At 39.3% G+C, this 16,428-nt stretch overlaps 21 pseudogenes; all 21 read right to left on the bottom strand.

Moving 5' to 3' along the window:
- Window positions 1-360: 360 nt before the first annotated feature.
- On the bottom strand, window positions 361-478 carry LOC113089927 (uncharacterized; annotated as a pseudogene).
- Window positions 479-1,879: 1,401 nt separating this feature from the next.
- LOC113089917 (uncharacterized) lies at window positions 1,880-1,998 on the bottom strand (annotated as a pseudogene).
- A 487-nt stretch (window positions 1,999-2,485) lies between these two features.
- On the bottom strand, window positions 2,486-2,604 carry LOC113089913 (uncharacterized; annotated as a pseudogene).
- Window positions 2,605-3,154: 550 nt separating this feature from the next.
- LOC113089922 (uncharacterized) lies at window positions 3,155-3,272 on the bottom strand (annotated as a pseudogene).
- A 355-nt stretch (window positions 3,273-3,627) lies between these two features.
- LOC113089911 (uncharacterized) lies at window positions 3,628-3,746 on the bottom strand (annotated as a pseudogene).
- Window positions 3,747-5,143: 1,397 nt separating this feature from the next.
- LOC113089910 (uncharacterized) lies at window positions 5,144-5,262 on the bottom strand (annotated as a pseudogene).
- Window positions 5,263-6,169: 907 nt separating this feature from the next.
- LOC113089932 (uncharacterized) lies at window positions 6,170-6,288 on the bottom strand (annotated as a pseudogene).
- A 375-nt stretch (window positions 6,289-6,663) lies between these two features.
- LOC113089916 (uncharacterized) lies at window positions 6,664-6,782 on the bottom strand (annotated as a pseudogene).
- A 487-nt stretch (window positions 6,783-7,269) lies between these two features.
- Window positions 7,270-7,387, bottom strand: LOC113089920 (uncharacterized; annotated as a pseudogene).
- A 549-nt stretch (window positions 7,388-7,936) lies between these two features.
- On the bottom strand, window positions 7,937-8,056 carry LOC113089919 (uncharacterized; annotated as a pseudogene).
- A 794-nt stretch (window positions 8,057-8,850) lies between these two features.
- Window positions 8,851-8,969, bottom strand: LOC113089926 (uncharacterized; annotated as a pseudogene).
- A 489-nt stretch (window positions 8,970-9,458) lies between these two features.
- LOC113089909 (uncharacterized) lies at window positions 9,459-9,577 on the bottom strand (annotated as a pseudogene).
- Window positions 9,578-10,486: 909 nt separating this feature from the next.
- LOC113089931 (uncharacterized) lies at window positions 10,487-10,605 on the bottom strand (annotated as a pseudogene).
- A 358-nt stretch (window positions 10,606-10,963) lies between these two features.
- On the bottom strand, window positions 10,964-11,082 carry LOC113089915 (uncharacterized; annotated as a pseudogene).
- Window positions 11,083-11,568: 486 nt separating this feature from the next.
- LOC113089908 (uncharacterized) lies at window positions 11,569-11,687 on the bottom strand (annotated as a pseudogene).
- A 550-nt stretch (window positions 11,688-12,237) lies between these two features.
- Window positions 12,238-12,356, bottom strand: LOC113089907 (uncharacterized; annotated as a pseudogene).
- A 488-nt stretch (window positions 12,357-12,844) lies between these two features.
- LOC113089934 (uncharacterized) lies at window positions 12,845-12,963 on the bottom strand (annotated as a pseudogene).
- Window positions 12,964-13,513: 550 nt separating this feature from the next.
- LOC113089933 (uncharacterized) lies at window positions 13,514-13,632 on the bottom strand (annotated as a pseudogene).
- Window positions 13,633-14,425: 793 nt separating this feature from the next.
- Window positions 14,426-14,544, bottom strand: LOC113089925 (uncharacterized; annotated as a pseudogene).
- A 374-nt stretch (window positions 14,545-14,918) lies between these two features.
- Window positions 14,919-15,037, bottom strand: LOC113089921 (uncharacterized; annotated as a pseudogene).
- Window positions 15,038-15,525: 488 nt separating this feature from the next.
- On the bottom strand, window positions 15,526-15,644 carry LOC113089930 (uncharacterized; annotated as a pseudogene).
- Window positions 15,645-16,428: the final 784 nt, after the last annotated feature.

Raw genomic sequence — 16,428 nt, 5'->3', positions numbered from 1 at the left:
CAAGCGAAGGATACTGCAAAGAGAAGACTATTTAAAGATCAGCCAATCAAATCGCCCATACATTATATAAGTAGGAATGAAAACCCAAAAGCTTACAGCACCTGGTATTCCGAGGCGGTCTCCCATCCAAGCACTAACCAGGCCAATACCTGCTAAGATTAAGAGATCGGGCATTGACTCTTTTTTTTTCAAGATTATTATATAATTAGTAATAAATTTCCAAAATATTAGAGCACCTGGTATTACCAGGGGGTCTCCCATCCAAACACTACACAGGTCCATGACTGCTAAGATTCAAGAATGGGCATTGACTCTTTTTTTTTTCAAGATTATTATATAATTTGTGAAAAATTTACAAAAATCTTAAAGCAACTGGTATTACCAGGGGGTCTCCCATCCAATTACTAACCAGGCCCAAACCTGCTTAGCTTCGAGCTCAGACATGATCTGGCATAGCCAGGGTGGTATGGCCATAAGCGAAGACTGCTGCAAGAGAGAGCTATTTAAAGATCAGCCAATCTAATCGCCGGTACATTATAAACAGGACCAAACCTGCTTAGCTTCCGAGAGCAGACGAGATCAGGCATAGCCAGGTTGGTTACGGTCGCAAGCGAAGATACTGCAAAGAGAGACTATTTAAAGATCAGCCAATCAAATCGCCCATACATTATATAAGTAGGAATGAAACCCTAAAGCTACAGCACCTGGTATTCCGAGGCGGTCTCCAATCCAAGCACTAACCAGGCCAATACCTGCTAAGATTAAGAGATCGGGCATTGGCTCTTTTTTTAAGATTATTATATAATTAGTAATAAATTTCCAATAATATTAGAGCACATGGTATTACCAGGGGGTCTCCCATCCAAACACTAAACAGGTCCATAGCTGCTAAGATTCAAAGATTGGGCATTGACTCTTTTTGTTTCAAGATAATTATATAATTAGTACAAATTTCCAAAAATATTACAGCAAATGGTATTCCGAGGCGGTCTCTTATCCAAGCACTAAACAGGTCCATACCTCCTAAGATTCAAAGATTGGGCATTTACTCTTTTTTTTTTTTTTGCAAGATTTTTATGTAATTAGTAAAAAATTGCCAAAAATATTACAGCAACTGGTATTTCCCGGCCGTCTTCCATCCAAGTACTAACCAGGCAAAAACCTGCTATTATTCAGAGATCGGGCATTGACTTTTTTTTTTTTTCAAAATTATTATATAATTTGTGAAAAATTTCCAAAAAATCTTAAAGCAACTGGTATTACCAGGGTGTCTCCCATCCAATTCCTAACCAGGCCCATACCTGCTAAGATTCAGATATGGGGCATTGACTCCTTTCTTTTTTTCTTGCAAGATTATTATATAATTTGTGAAAAATTTCCAAAAATCTTAAAGCAAACTGGTATTACCAGGGGGTCTCCCATCCAATTACTAACCAGGCCGAAACCTGCTTAGTTTCCGAGCTCAGACATGATCTGGCATAGCCAGGGTGGTATAGCCATAAGCGAAGACTGCTGCAAAGAGAGAGCTATTTAAAGATCAGTCAATCTAATCGCCGGTACATTATATAAGTAGGAAAGAAAACCCTAAAGCTTAAAGCACCTGGTATTCCCAGGCAGTCTCCCATCCAAGCACTAACCAGGCCAATACCTGCTAAGATTAAGAGATCGGGCATTGACTCTTTTTTTTTTTTTTTTTTTTTTTTTTTTAAGATTATTATATAATTAGTAATAAATTTCCATTAATATTAGAGCACCTGGTATTCCGAGGCGGTCTCCCATCCAGACACTAAACAGGTCCATGACTGCTAAGATTCAAAGAATGGGCATTGACTCTTTTTTTTTTCAAGATTATTATATAATTTGTGAAAAATTTACAAAAATCTTAAAGCAACTGGTATTACCAGGGGGTCTCCCATCCAATTACTAACCAGGCCCACACCTGCTTAGCTTCCGAGCTCAGACATGATCTGGCATAGCCAGGGTGGTATGGCCATAAGCGAAGACTGCTGCAAAGAGAGAGCTATTTAAAGATCAGCCAATCTAATCGCCGGTACATTATACAGGACCAAACCTGCTTAGCTTCCGAGAGCAGACGAGATCAGGCATAGCCAGGTTGTTACGGTCGCAAGCGAAGGATACTGCAAAGAGAGGACTATTTAAAGATCAGCCAATCAAATCGCCCATACATTATATAAGTAGGAATGAAAACCCAAAAGCTTACAGCACCTGGTATTCCCAGGCGGTCTCCCATCCAAGCACTAACCAGGCCAATACCTGCTAAGATTAAGAGATCAGGCATTGGCTCTTTTTTTAAAGATTATTATATAATTAGTAATAAATTTCCAATAATATTAGAGCACCTGGTATTACCAGGGGGTCTCCCATCCAAACACTACACAGGTCCATGACTGCTAAGATTCAAAGAATGGGCATTGACTCTTTTTTTTTTCAAGATTATTATATAATTTGTGAAAAATTTACAAAAATCTTAAAGCAACTGGTATTACCAGGGGGTCTCCCATCCAATTACTAACCAGGCCCAAACCTGCTTAGCTTCCGAGCTCAGACATGATCTGGCATAGCCAGGGTGGTATGGCCATAAGCGAAGACTGCTGCAAAGAGAGAGCTATTTAAAGATCAGCCAATCTAATCGCCGGTACATTATATAAGTAGGAAAGAAAACCCTAAAGCTTAAAGATCAGCCAATCTAATCGCCGGTACATTATACAGGACCAAACCTGCTTAGCTTCCGAGAGCAGACGAGATCAGGCATAGCCAGGTTGTTACGGTCGCAAGCGAAGGATACTGTAAAGAGAGGACTATTTAAAGATCAGCCAATCAAATCGCCCATACATTATATAAGTAGGAATGAAAACCCAAAAGCTTACAGCACCTGGTATTCCTAGGCGGTCTCCCATCCAAGCACTAACCAGGCCAATACCTGCTAAGATTAAGAGATCGGGCATTGGCTCTTTTTTTTAAAGATTATTATATAATTAGTAATAAATTTCCAATAACATTAGAGCACCTGGTATTACCAGGGGGTCTCCCATCCAAACACTACACAAGTCCATGACTGCTAAGATTCAAAGAATGGGCATTGACTCTTTTTTTTTTTCAAGATTATTATATAATTTGTGAAAAATTTACAAAAATCTTAAAGCAACTGGTATTACCAGGGGTCTCCCATCCAATTACTAACCAGGCCCAAACCTGCTTAGCTTCCGAGCTCAGACATGATCTGGCATAGCCAGGGTGGTATGGCCATAAGCGAAGACTGCTGCAAAGAGAGAGCTATTTAAAGATCAGCCAATCTAATCGCCGGTACATTATATAAGTAGGAATGAAAATCTAAAAGCTTACAGCACCTGGTATTCCGAGGCGGTCTCCCATCCAAGCACTAACCAGGCCAATACCTGCTAAGATTAAGAGATCGGGCATTGGCTCTTTTTTTTTAAGATTATTATATAATTAGTAATAAATTTCCAATAATATTAGAGCACCTGGTATTACCAGGGGGTCTCCCATCCAAACACTACACAGGTCAATGACTGCTAAGATTCAAAGATTGGGCATTCACTCTTTTTTTTTCAAGATTATTATATAATTTGTGAAAAATTTACAAAAATCTTAAAGCAACTGGTATTACCAGGGGGTCTCCCATCCAATTACTAACCAGGCCCAAACCTGCTTAGCTTCCGAGCTCAGACATGATCTGGCATAGCCAGGGTGGTATGGCCATAAGCGAAGACTGCTGCAAAGAGAGAGCTATTTAAAGATCAGCCAATCTAATCGCCGGTACATTATATAAGTAGGAAAGAAAACCCTAAAGCTTAAAGCACCTGGTATTCCCAGGCGGTCTCCCATCCAAGCACTAACCAGGCCAATACCTGCTAAGATTAAGAGATCGGGCATTGACTCTTTTTTTTTTTTTTTAAAGATTATTATATAATTAGTAATGAATTTCCAATAATATTAGAGCACCTGGTTTTCCGAGGCGGTCTCCCATCCAAACACTAAACAGGCCCATAGCTGCTAAGATTCAAAGATTGGGCATTGACTCTTTTTGTTTCAAGATAATTATATAATTAGTACAAATTTCCAAAAATATTACAGCAACTGGTATTCCGAGGCGGTCTCCCATCCAAGCACTAAACAGGTCCATACCTCCTAAGATTCAAAGATTGGGCATTTACTCTTTTTTTTTTTTTTTTTTTGTTGCAAGATTATTATGTAATTAGTAAAAATTGCCAAAAAATTACAGCAACTGGTATTTCCCAGCCGTCTTCCATCCAAGTACTAACCAGGCAAAACCTGCTATTATTCAGAGATCGGGCATTGACTTTTTTTTTTTTTTCAAGATTATTATATAATTTGTGAAAAATTTCCAAAAATCTTAAAGCAACTGGTATTACCAGGGTGTCTCCCATCCAATTACTAACCAGGCCCATACCTGCTAAGATTCAGATATGGGGCATTGACTCCTTTCTTTTTTTCTTGCAAGATTATTATATAATTTGTGAAAAATTTCCAAAAATCTTAAAGCAACTGGTATTACCAGGGGGTCTGCCATCCAATTACTAACCAGGCCGAAACCTGCTTAGTTTCCGAGCTCAGACATGATCTGGCATAGCCAGGGTGGAATGGCCATAAGCGAAGACTGCTGCAAAGAGAGAGCTATTTAAAGATCAGCCAATCTAATCGCCGGTACATTATACAGGACCAAACCTGCTTAGCTTCCGAGAGCAGACGAGATCAGGCATAGCCAGGTTGTTACGGTCGCAAGCGAAGGATACTGCAAAGAGAAGACTATTTAAAGATCAGCCAATCAAATCGCCCATACATTATATAAGTAGGAATGAAAATCCAAAAGCTTACAGCACCTGGTATTCCGAGGCGGTCTCCCATCCAAGCACTAACCAGGCCAATACCTGCTAAGATTAAGAGATCGGGCATTCACTCTTTTTTTTTTCAAGATTATTATATAATTAGTAATAAATTTCCAATAATATTAGAGCACCTGGTATTACCAGGGGGTCTCCCATCCAAACACTACACAGGTCAATGACTGCTAAGATTCAAAGATTGGGCATTCACTTTTTTTTTTCAAGATTATTATATAATTTGTGAAAAATTTACAAAAATCTTAAAGCAACTGGTATTACCAGGGGGTCTCCCATCCAATTACTAACCAGGCCCAAACCTGCTTAGCTTCCGAGCTCAGACATGATCTGGCATAGCCAGGGTGGTATGGCCATAAGCGAAGACTGCTGCAAAGAGAGAGCTATTTAAAGATCAGCCAATCTAATCGCCGGTACATTATACAGGACCAAACCTGCTTAGCTTCCGAGAGCAGACGAGATCAGGCATAGCCAGGTTGTTACGGTCGCAAGCGAAGGATACTGCAAAGAGAGGACTATTTAAAGATCAGCCAATCAAATCGCCCATACATTATATAAGTAGGAATGAAAACCCTAAAGCTTACAGCACCTGGTATTCCGAGGCGGTCTCCAATCCAAGCACTAACCAGGCCAATACCTGCTAAGATTAAGAGATCGGGCATTGGCTCTTTTTTTAAGATTATTATATAATTAGCAATAAATTTCCAATAATATTAGAGCACATGGTATTACCAGGGGGTCTCCCATCCAAACACTAAACAGGTCCATAGCTGCTAAGATTCAAAGATTGGGCATTGACTCTTTTTGTTTCAAGATAATTATATAATTAGTACAAATTTCCAAAAATATTACAGCAAATGGTATTCCGAGGCGGTCTCTTATCCAAGCACTAAACAGGTCCATACCTCCTAAGATTCAAAGATTGGGCATTTACTCTTTTTTTTTTTTTTTGCAAGATTTTTATGTAATTAGTAAAAATTGCCAAAAATATTACAGCAACTGGTATTTCCCGGCCGTCTTCCATCCAAGTACTAACCAGGCAAAACCTGCTATTATTCAGAGATCGGGCATTGACTTTTTTTTTTTTTTCAAAATTATTATATAATTTGTGAAAAATTTCCAAAAATCTTAAAGCAACTGGTATTACCAGGGTGTCTCCCATCCAATTCCTAACCAGGCCCATACCTGCTAAGATTCAGATATGGGGCATTGACTCCTTTCTTTTTTTCTTGCAAGATTATTATATAATTTGTGAAAAATTTCCAAAAATCTTAAAGCAACTGGTATTACCAGGGGGTCTCCCATCCAATTACTAACCAGGCCGAAACCTGCTTAGTTTCCGAGCTCAGACATGATCTGGCATAGCCAGGGTGGTATAGCCATAAGCGAAGACTGCTGCAAAGAGAGAGCTATTTAAAGATCAGTCAATCTAATCGCCGGTACATTATATAAGTAGGAAAGAAAACCCTAAAGCTTAAAGCACCTGGTATTCCCAGGCAGTCTCCCATCCAAGCACTAACCAGGCCAATACCTGCTAAGATTAAGAGATCGGGCATTGACTCTTTTTTTTTTTTTTTTTTTTTTTTTTTAAGATTATTATATAATTAGTAATAAATTTCCATTAATATTAGAGCACCTGGTATTCCGAGGCGGTCTCCCATCCAGACACTAAACAGGTCCATGACTGCTAAGATTCAAAGAATGGGCATTGACTCTTTTTTTTTTTCAAGATTATTATATAATTTGTGAAAAATTTACAAAAATCTTAAAGCAACTGGTATTACCAGGGGGTCTCCCATCCAATTACTAACCAGGCCCACACCTGCTTAGCTTCCGAGCTCAGACATGATCTGGCATAGCCAGGGTGGTATGGCCATAAGCGAAGACTGCTGCAAAGAGAGAGCTATTTAAAGATCAGCCAATCTAATCGCCGGTACATTATACAGGACCAAACCTGCTTAGCTTCCGAGAGCAGACGAGATCAGGCATAGCCAGGTTGTTACGGTCGCAAGCGAAGGATACTGCAAAGAGAGGACTATTTAAAGATCAGCCAATCAAATCGCCCATACATTATATAAGTAGGAATGAAAACCCAAAAGCTTACAGCACCTGGTATTCCCAGGCGGTCTCCCATCCAAGCACTAACCAGGCCAATACCTGCTAAGATTAAGAGATCAGGCATTGGCTCTTTTTTTAAAGATTATTATATAATTAGTAATAAATTTCCAATAATATTAGAGCACCTGGTATTACCAGGGGGTCTCCCATCCAAACACTACACAGGTCCATGACTGCTAAGATTCAAAGAATGGGCATTGACTCTTTTTTTTTTCAAGATTATTATATAATTTGTGAAAAATTTACAAAAATCTTAAAGCAACTGTATTACCAGGGGGTCTCCCATCCAATTACTAACCAGGCCCAAACCTGCTTAGCTTCCGAGCTCAGACATGATCTGGCATAGCCAGGGTGGTATGGCCATAAGCGAAGACTGCTGCAAAGAGAGAGCTATTTAAAGATCAGCCAATCTAATCGCCGGTACATTATATAAGTAGGAAAGAAAACCCTAAAGCTTAAAGATCAGCCAATCTAATCGCCGGTACATTATACAGGACCAAATCTGCTTAGCTTCCGAGAGCAGACGAGATCAGGCATAGCCAGGTTGTTACGGTCGCAAGCGAAGGATACTGTAAAGAGAGGACTATTTAAAGATCAGCCAATCAAATCGCCCATACATTATATAAGTAGGAATGAAAACCCAAAAGCTTACAGCACCTGGTATTCCTAGGCGGTCTCCCATCCAAGCACTAACCAGGCCAATACCTGCTAAGATTAAGAGATCGGGCATTGGCTCTTTTTTTTAAAGATTATTATATAATTAGTAATAAATTTCCAATAACATTAGAGCACCTGGTATTACCAGGGGGTCTCCCATCCAAACACTACACAAGTCCATGACTGCTAAGATTCAAAGAATGGGCATTGACTCTTTTTTTTTTTCAAGATTATTATATAATTTGTGAAAAATTTACAAAATCTTAAAGCAACTGGTATTACCAGGGGGTCTCCCATCCAATTACTAACCAGGCCCCAAACCTGCTTAGCTTCCGAGCTCAGACATGATCTGGCATAGCCAGGGTGGTATGGCCATAAGCGAAGACTGCTGCAAAGAGAGAGCTATTTAAAGATCAGCCAATCTAATCGCCGGTACATTATATAAGTAGGAAAGAAAACCCTAAAGCTTAAAGCACCTGGTATTCCCAGGCGGTCTCCCATCCAAGCAGTAACCAGGCCAATACCTGCTAAGATTAAGAGATCGGGCATTGACTCTTTTTTTTTTTTTTTTTTTTTTTAAAGATTATTATATAATTAGTAATACATTTCCAATAATATTAGAGCACCTGGTTTTCCGAGGCGGTCTCCCATCCAAACACTAAACAGGTCCATAGCTTCTAAGATTCAAAGATTGGGCATTGACTCTTTTTGTTTCAAGATAATTATATAATTAGTACAAATTTCCAAAAATATTACAGCAAATGGTATTCCGAGGCGGTCTCCCATCCAAGCACTAAACAGGTCCATACCTCCTAAGATTCAAAGATTGGGCATTTACTCTTTTTTTTTTTTTTTTTTGCAAGATTTTTATGTAATTAGTAAAAATTGCCAAAAATATTACAGCAACTGGTATTTCCCGGCCGTCTTCCATCCAAGTACTAACCAGGCAAAACCTGCTATTATTCAGAGATCGGGCATTGACTTTTTTTTTTTTTCAAAATTATTATATAATTTGTGAAAAATTTCCAAAAATCTTAAAGCAACTGGTATTACCAGGGTGTCTCCCATCCAATTACTAACCAGGCCCATACCTGCTAAGATTCAGATATGGGGCATTGACTCCTTTCTTTTTTTCTTGCAAGATTATTATATAATTTGTGAAAAATTTCCAAAAATCTTAAAGCAACTGGTATTACCAGGGGGTCTCCCATCCAATTACTAACCAGGCCGAAACCTGCTTAGTTTCCGAGCTCAGACATGATCTGGCATAGCCAGGGTGGTATGGCCATAAGCGAAGACTGCTGCAAAGAGAGAGCTATTTAAAGATCAGCCAATCTAATCGCCGGTACATTATACAGGACCAAACCTGCTTAGCTTCCGAGAGCAGACGAGATCAGGCATAGCCAGGTTGTTACGGTCGCAAGCGAAGGATACTGCAAAGAGAGGACTATTTAAAGATCAGCCAATCAAATCGCCCATACATTATATAAGTAGGAATGAAAACCCAAAAGCTTACAGCACCTGGTATTCCCAGGCGGTCTCCCATCCAAGCACTAACCAGGCCAATACCTGCTAAGATTAAGAGATCAGGCATTGGCTCTTTTTTTTTAAAGATTATTATATAATTAGTAATAAATTTCCAATAATATTAGAGCACCTGGTATTACCAGGGGGTCTCCCATCCAAACACTACACAGGTCCATGACTGCTAAGATTCAAAGAATGGGCATTGACTCTTTTTTTTTTCAAGATTATTATATAATTTGTGAAAAATTTACAAAAATCTTAAAGCAACTGGTATTACCAGGGGGTCTCCCATCCAATTACTAACCAGGCCCAAACCTGCTTAGCTTCCGAGCTCAGACATGATCTGGCATAGCCAGGGTGGTATGGCCATAAGCGAAGACTGCTGCAAAGAGAGAGCTATTTAAAGATCAGCCAATCTAATCGCCGGTACATTATACAGGACCAAACCTGCTTAGCTTCCGAGAGCAGACGAGTTCAGGCATAGCCAGGTTGTTACGGTCGCAAGCGAAGGATACTGCAAAGAGAGGACTATTTAAAGATCAGCCAATCAAATCGCCCATACATTATATAAGTAGGAATGAAAACCCAAAAGCTTACAGCACCTGGTATTCCGAGGCGGTCTCCAATCCAAGCACTAACCAGGCCAATACCTGCTAAGATTAAGAGATCAGGCATTGGCTCTTTTTTTAAGATTATTATATAATTAGTAATAAATTTCCAATAATATTAGAGCACATGGTATTACCAGGGGGTCTCCCATCCAAACACTAAACAGGTCCATAGCTGCTAAGATTCAAAGATTGGGCATTGACTCTTTTTGTTTCAAGATAATTATATAATTAGTACAAATTTCCAAAAATATTACAGCAAATGGTATTCCGAGGCGGTCTCTTATCCAAGCACTAAACAGGTCCATACCTCCTAAGATTCAAAGATTGGGCATTTACTCTTTTTTTTTTTTTTTTTGCAAGATTTTTTTGTAATTAGTAAAAATTGCCAAAAATATTACAGCAACTGGTATTTCCCGGCCGTCTTCCATCCAAGTACTAACCAGGCAAAACCTGCTATTATTCAGAGATCGGGCATTGACTTTTTTTTTTTTTTCTAAATTATTATATAATTTGTGAAAAATTTCCAAAAATCTTAAAGCAACTGGTATTACCAGGGTGTCTCCCATCCAATTCCTAACCAGGCCCATACCTGCTAAGATTCAGATATGGGGCATTGACTCCTTTCTTTTTTTCTTGCAAGATTATTATATAATTTGTGAAAAATTTACAAAAATCTTAAAGCAACTGGTATTACCAGGGGGTCTCCCATCCAATTACTAACCAGGCCGAAACCTGCTTAGTTTCCGAGCTCAGACATGATCTGGCATAGCCAGGGTGGTATAGCCATAAGCGAAGACTGCTGCAAAGAGAGAGCTATTTAAAGATCAGTCAATCTAATCGCCGGTACATTATATAAGTAGGAAAGAAAACCCTAAAGCTTAAAGCACCTGGTATTCCCAGGCGGTCTCCCATCCAAGCACTAACCAGGCCAATACCTGCTAAGATTAAGAGATCGGGCATTGACTCTTTTTTTTTTTTAAGATTATTATATAATTAGTAATAAATTTCCAATAATATTAGAGCACCTGGTCTTCCGAGGCGGTCTCCCATCCAGACACTAAACAGGTCCATGACTGCTAAGATTCAAAGAATGGGCATTGACTCTTTTTTTTTCAAGATTATTATATAATTTGTGAAAAATTTACAAAAATCTTAAAGCAACTGGTATTACCAGGGGGTCTCCCATCCAATTACTAACCAGGCCCACACCTGCTTAGCTTCCGAGCTCAGACATGATCTGGCATAGCCAGGGTGGTATGGCCATAAGCGAAGACTGCTGCAAAGAGAGAGCTATTTAAAGATCAGCCAATCTAATCGCCGGTACATTATACAGGACCAAACCTGCTTAGCTTCCGAGAGCAGACGAGATCAGGCATAGCCAGGTTGTTACGGTCGCAAGCGAAGGATACTGCAAAGAGAGGACTATTTAAAGATCAGCCAATCAAATCGCCCATACATTATATAAGTAGGAATGAAAACCCAAAAGCTTACAGCACCTGGTATTCCCAGGCGGTCTCCCATCCAAGCACTAACCAGGCCAATACCTGCTAAGATTAAGAGATCAGGCATTGGCTCTTTTTTTTAAGATTATTATATAATTAGTAATAAATTTCCTATAATATTAGAGCACCTGGTATTACCAGGGGGTCTCCCATCCAAACACTACACAGGTCCATGACTGCTAAGATTCAAAGAATGGGCATTGACTCTTTTTTTTTCAAGATTATTATATAATTTGTGAAAAATTTACAAAAATCTTAAAGCAACTGGTATTACCAGGGGGTCTCCCATCCAATTACTAACCAGGCCCAAACCTGCTTAGCTTCCGAGCTCAGACATGATCTGGCATAGCCAGGGTGGTATGGCCATAAGCGAAGACTGCTGCAAAGAGAGAGCTATTTAAAGATCAGCCAATCTAATCGCCGGTACATTATATAAGTAGGAAAGAAAACCCTAAAGCTTAAAGATCAGCCAATCTAATCGCCGGTACATTATACAGGACCAAACCTGCTTAGCTTCCGAGAGCAGACGAGATCAGGCATAGCCAGGTTGTTACGGTCGCAAGCGAAGGATACTGCAAAGAGAGGACTATTTAAAGATCAGCCAATCAAATCGCCCATACATTATATAAGTAGGAATGAAAACCCAAAAGCTTACAGCACCTGGTATTCCTAGGCGGTCTCCCATCCAAGCACTAACCAGGCCAATACCTGCTAAGATTAAGAGATCGGGCATTGGCTCTTTTTTTTAAAGATTATTATATAATTAGTAATAAATTTCCAATAACATTAGAGCACCTGGTATTACCAGGGGGTCTCCCATCCAAACACTACACAAGTCCATGACTGCTAAGATTCAAAGAATGGGCATTGACTCTTTTTTTTTTTCAAGATTATTATATAATTTGTGAAAAATTTACAAAAATCTTAAAGCAACTGGTATTACCAGGGGGTCTCCCATCCAATTACTAACCAGGCCCAAACCTGCTTAGCTTCCGAGCTCAGACATGATCTGGCATAGCCAGGGTGGTATGGCCATAAGCGAAGACTGCTGCAAAGAGAGAGCTATTTAAAGATCAGCCAATCTAATCGCCGGTACATTATACAGGACCAAACCTGCTTAGCTTCCGAGAGCAGACGAGATCAGGCATAGCCAGGTTGTTACGGTCGCAAGCGAAGGATACTGCAAAGAGAGGACTATTTAAAGATCAGCCAATCAAATCGCCCATACATTATATAAGTAGGAATGAAAACCCAAAAGCTTACAGCACCTGGTATTCCCAGGCGGTCTCCCATCCAAGCACTAACCAGGCCAATACCTGCTAAGATTAAGAGATCAGGCATTGGCTCTTTTTTTTAAAGATTATTATATAATTAGTAATAAATTTCCAATAATATTAGAGCACCTGGTATTACCAGGGGGTCTCCCATCCAAACACTACACAGGTCCATGACTGCTAAGATTCAAAGAATGGGCATTGACTCTTTTTTTTTTCAAGATTATTATATAATTTGTGAAAAATTTACAAAAATCTTAAAGCAACTGGTATTACCAGGGGGTCTCCCATCCAATTACTAACCAGGCCCAAACCTGCTTAGCTTCCGAGCTCAGACATGATCTGGCATAGCCAGGGTGGTATGGCCATAAGCGAAGACTGCTGCAAAGAGAGAGCTATTTAAAGATCAGCCAATCTAATCGCCGGTACATTATATAAGTAGGAAAGAAAACCCTAAAGCTTAAAGATCAGCCAATCTAATCGCCGGTACATTATACAGGACCAAACCTGCTTAGCTTCCGAGAGCAGACGAGATCAGGCATAGCCAGGTTGTTACGGTCGCAAGCGAAGGATACTGCAAAGAGAGGACTATTTAAAGATCAGCCAATCAAATCGCCCATACATTATATAAGTAGGAATGAAAACCCAAAAGCTTACAGCACCTGGTATTCCTAGGCGGTCTCCCATCCAAGCACTAACCAGGCCAATACCTGCTAAGATTAAGAGATCGGGCATTGGCTCTTTTTTTTAAAGATTATTATATAATTAGTAATAAATTTCCAATAACATTAGAGCACCTGGTATTACCAGGGGGTCTCCCATCCAAACACTACACAAGTCCATGACTGCTAAGATTCAAAGAATGGGCATTGACTCTTTTTTTTTTTCAAGATTATTATATAATTTGTGAAAAATTTACAAAAATCTTAAAGCAACTGGTATTACCAGGGGGTCTCCCATCCAATTACTAACCAGGCCCAAACCTGCTTAGCTTCCGAGCTCAGACATGATCTGGCATAGCCAGGGTGGTATGGCCATAAGCGAAGACTGCTGCAAAGAGAGAGCTATTTAAAGATCAGCCAATCTAATCGCCGGTACATTATATAAGTAGGAAAGAAAACCCTAAAGCTTAAAGCACCTGGTATTCCCAGGCGGTCTCCCATCCAAGCAGTAACCAGGCCAATACCTGCTAAGATTAAGAGATCGGGCATTGACTCTTTTTTTTTTTTTTTTTTTTTTTAAAGATTATTATATAATTAGTAATACATTTCCAATAATATTAGAGCACCTGGTTTTCCGAGGCGGTCTCCCATCCAAACACTAAACAGGTCCATAGCTTCTAAGATTCAAAGATTGGGCATTGACTCTTTTTGTTTCAAGATAATTATATAATTAGTACAAATTTCCAAAAATATTACAGCAAATGGTATTCCGAGGCGGTCTCCCATCCAAGCACTAAACAGGTCCATACCTCCTAAGATTCAAAGATTGGGCATTTACTCTTTTTTTTTTTTTTTTTGCAAGATTTTTATGTAATTAGTAAAAATTGCCAAAAATATTACAGCAACTGGTATTTCCCGGCCGTCTTCCATCCAAGTACTAACCAGGCAAAACCTGCTATTATTCAGAGATCGGGCATTGACTTTTTTTTTTTTTCAAAATTATTATATAATTTGTGAAAAATTTCCAAAAATCTTAAAGCAACTGGTATTACCAGGGTGTCTCCCATCCAATTACTAACCAGGCCCATACCTGCTAAGATTCAGATATGGGGCATTGACTCCTTTCTTTTTTTCTTGCAAGATTATTATATAATTTGTGAAAAATTTCCAAAAATCTTAAAGCAACTGGTATTACCAGGGGGTCTCCCATCCAATTACTAACCAGGCCGAAACCTGCTTAGTTTCCGAGCTCAGACATGATCTGGCATAGCCAGGGTGGTATGGCCATAAGCGAAGACTGCTGCAAAGAGAGAGCTATTTAAAGATCAGTCAATCTAATCGCCGGTACATTATATAAGTAGGAAAGAAAACCCTAAAGCTTAAAGCACCTGGTATTCCCAGGCGGTCTCCCATCCAAGCACTAACCAGGCCAATACCTGCTAAGATTAAGAGATCGGGCATTGACTCTTTTTTTTTTTTTTTTTTTTTTTTTTAAGATTATTATATAATTAGTAATAAATTTCCAATAATATTAGAGCACCTGGTATTCCGAGGCGGTCTCCCATCCAGACACTAAACAGGTCCATGACTGCTAAGATTCAAAGAATGGGCATTGACTCTTTTTTTTTTTTAAGATTATTATATAATTTGTGAAAAATTTACAAAAATCTTAAAGCAACTGGTATTACCAGGGGGTCTCCCATCCAAATACTAACCAGGCCCACACCTGCTTAGCTTCCGAGCTCAGACATGATCTGGCATAGCCAGGGTGGTATGGCCATAAGCGAAGACTGCTGCAAAGAGAGAGCTATTTAAAGATCAGCCAATCTAATCGCCGGTACATTATACAGGACCAAACCTGCTTAGCTTCCGAGAGCAGACGAGATCAGGCATAGCCAGGTTGTTACGGTCGCAAGCGAAGGATACTGCAAAGAGAGGACTATTTAAAGATCAGCCAATCAAATCGCCCATACATTATATAAGTAGGAATGAAAACCCAAAAGCTTACAGCACCTGGTATTCCCAGGCGGTCTCCCATCCAAGCACTAACCAGGCCAATACCTGCTAAGATTAAGAGATCAGGCATTGGCTCTTTTTTTTAAAGATTATTATATAATTAGTAATAAATTTCCAATAATATTAGAGCACCTGGTATTACCAGGGGGTCTCCCATCCAAACACTACACAGGTCCATGACTGCTAAGATTCAAAGAATGGGCATTGACTCTTTTTTTTTTCAAGATTATTATATAATTTGTGAAAAATTTACAAAAATCTTAAAGCAACTGGTATTACCAGGGGGTCTCCCATCCAATTACTAACCAGGCCCAAACCTGCTTAGCTTCCGAGCTCAGACATGATCTGGCATAGCCAGGGTGGTATGGCCATAAGCGAAGACTGCTGCAAAGAGAGAGCTATTTAAAGATCAGCCAATCTAATCGCCGGTACATTATACAGGACCAAACCTGCTTAGCTTCCGAGAGCAGACGAGATCAGGCATAGCCAGGTTGTTACGGTCGCAAGCGAAGGATACTGCAAAGAGAGGACTATTTAAAGATCAGCCAATCAAATCGCCCATACATTATATAAGTAGGAATGAAAACCCTAAAGCTTACAGCACCTGGTATTCCGAGGCGGTCTCCAATCCAAGCACTAACCAGGCCAATACCTGCTAAGATTAAGAGATCGGGCATTGGCTCTTTTTTTAAGATTATTATATAATTAGCAATAAATTTCCAATAATATTAGAGCACATGGTATTACCAGGGGGTCTCCCATCCAAACACTAAACAGGTCCATAGCTGCTAAGATTCAAAGATTGGGCATTGACTCTTTTTGTTTCAAGATAATTATATAATTAGTACAAATTTCCAAAAATATTACAGCAAATGGTATTCCGAGGCGGTCTCTTATCCAAGCACTAAACAGGTCCATACCTCCTAAGATTCAAAGATTGGGCATTTACTCTTTTTTTTTTTTTTGCAAGATTTTTATGTAATTAGTAAAAATTGCCAAAAATATTACAGCAACTGGTATTTCCCGGCCGTCTTCCATCCAAGTACTAACCAGGCAAAACCTGCTATTATTCAGAGATCGGGCATTGACTTTTTTTTTTTTTTCAAAATTATTATATAATTTGTGAAAAATTTCCAAAAATCTTAAAGCAACTGGTATTA

The sequence above is a fragment of the Carassius auratus genome, unplaced genomic scaffold (genome assembly GCF_003368295.1).
Source record: "Carassius auratus strain Wakin unplaced genomic scaffold, ASM336829v1 scaf_tig00051459, whole genome shotgun sequence".
Classification (NCBI taxonomy): Eukaryota; Metazoa; Chordata; class Actinopteri; order Cypriniformes; family Cyprinidae; genus Carassius; species Carassius auratus.
The sequence above is the reverse complement of the archived record's forward strand: the minus strand, read 5'-3'. Positions and strand labels throughout refer to the sequence as shown.